The sequence below is a fragment of the Crocuta crocuta genome, unplaced genomic scaffold (genome assembly GCF_008692635.1).
Source record: "Crocuta crocuta isolate KB4526 unplaced genomic scaffold, BGI_CrCroc_1.0 scaffold455, whole genome shotgun sequence".
NCBI lineage: Eukaryota > Metazoa > Chordata > Mammalia > Carnivora > Hyaenidae > Crocuta > Crocuta crocuta.
In genome coordinates this window covers 152,767-154,912 of record NW_027529531.1, presented here as the reverse complement: position 1 = coordinate 154,912, position 2,146 = coordinate 152,767, and positions in this window count along the sequence as shown.

Here is a 2,146-nt window from a genome sequence, read left to right as displayed (position 1 = left end):
AAGAAAAAGAAGCAGCAGCAGCAGAAGCAGCAGCAGCAGCAGCAGCAGCAGGAAGTCACCAGCAAGGCCAAGGAGCTTTGAAACGGGGGCTGGAAAGTCCCTCCCGCTGCGCGCCCTCCGTCTGCGCTGGGGGCTGGGCTGGTGCAGGGCTGTGTCCGGATCCCGATCGCAGCGGGTTGGCCTGTGTTTGCACTTGCTCAGGGCCGCTCCCCTCCCCGGGGAAATTAACGCCAGGATCTCCAGTTTCCGGGAAAAGTCACTCTGGCGACGGTTGTGTGCCTTAAAGGCACAGCTTCCGCGCAACCCCGCGTGGGGGCCAATCCCGCGTGGTCACTTTTATCTGTCCTTTTCCCAAGAGCTGCGTGGCCATCAGCATGGCTGGGGAACGGCAGCGGACATGGGGGAGACGGATTTGGTTTTGTCTTCTGCAGCGACTCGGAATTTCTGTCCCACTGGCCTTGGGCAGGTGACAGGTGCCTTTGAGAGCCGTGGACTCAGTGTCCTCCACTCTGGAGACTGTCCGCCTTCCCTGCTCCGCGGGCCCCGCGCCTTGAACAGGCTCAGCTGCTCCCACCACGAAACTTCGACCCAAACTCAGCAGAGCCCGCGTCTGCGGCCACCGACAGCCCCCTGTGCGAGCTGCGGCCCTCGCCAGTCTGTCCGGGGGAGACAGCCCTGCGCAGAGGGCCCGTCCACTCCAGTCCAGCCTCCGCCTTCCGAGCCCTCAGACCCCAGCCGCCCCTTCCCGGGCCCGAGCGCGGCTCTGGGAGGCTGGGTCGGCAGAAGAGTGGTCCCCAGACAGGCCCGGAGCCTGAGGCCCGGAGCAGGTGGGGAGATCAGGTGAGGGGCAGCAGGCGGGCTAAGGCTGCCACTCAGATGACTGAGGATGAGGAGAGGGACCCGGCCTGCCCGGGGCGGCCCCCAGAGCACTTATAGATGGGGGAGGGACGCACAAGGGCATCCCATGGAGATGTGGACGTGACTGGGAAACAAAGGCACAAGGAAACGGCAGATAAAATTACATTNGGCGGGCAGAGACTAGCACGTGGCCGGGGGCCCCCTCCTGTCTTCACCGCGATGCTTTGCTGGAGGGAGAAACAGCCTCAGCTCGACCACAGCCAGGCCCCCGGCACCCGGGGGTCTCCTTCAGCACATGAAAACCTCACTGGAAGCTTCCCTGGACTTGACCTCCCCCAGCTCCATAGCGTATACCCGTCTCTCCTCTGGTCCCGGCAGCTCTTCCTGCCCACGGTTCTGCCCAGGGTGCTGCCCAGGGTGCTGCCCCCGAGCTTCAATAAAACCCCTTCTTGCACAAAGGCGTCTCAAGAATTCTTTCCTGGTCATTGGCTCCATAACCCACACCCCCATCACCCCAAAGCCCTCATCAGAGAGAATGGACCAGCTGCCGCTTACCCATGACCCTGAAGGTGGAAGAAAGGGCCAGCAGCCCAGGCCCGCGGGCGCCTCTGCGATGCTGGGGGTGGGGTGCCAACGGCCAAGAAGGAATTCTTGAGTTGTTTTTGGTACAAAAAGGTGTTTTTATCATTGCTCGGGGACAGGACCTGTGGGCTGTGCTGGGGTCGTGAGGGGTGACTGATTATGTGAGATTTTCTGCCCCGCGGAGGGGAGGGGGTGTTAGGGCCTATAGGTTTCTGGGGATGGCCTCGTCGCCTGTAAGTCATTACGACAGGTGCAGGCGGATGGAGACCCCGCCCTGCACGGCTGTGACCCGCTAGCCATCTGGTTTTCCCCTTTCCCTTGTCCCTGGGCAGCTGGGAGTGGCCGAGGAGTGTCACGCATCCCACCTGGGGTTGGGGGGCGGGGCTTTGCCCTCAGCTTGCCTTTTGCCCTGGATTTGATCCCGGGAGACCCTCAGAGCTTCTGACCACTCACCTCTAGCATAAGGACTCTGTATTGTTTTAAGCTACCAAACCGGCGGCGGCCAGAGCAGCAACAGGACACACAGAGAGGCCTCTGGTCCTCTGACCTGAAAGCGTAAGCCGGACGTTGATTTCAAAACGTACTGCAAATTATTTATTTCCTTCACGGTTTGACTGTAGATTGTCCCTCTCTCCCCGGCGATCGGCCATGCCCTCTCGGCGGAGGTCACAGGTGCCGTAACATTGATCGATGCCACGTATTTGGT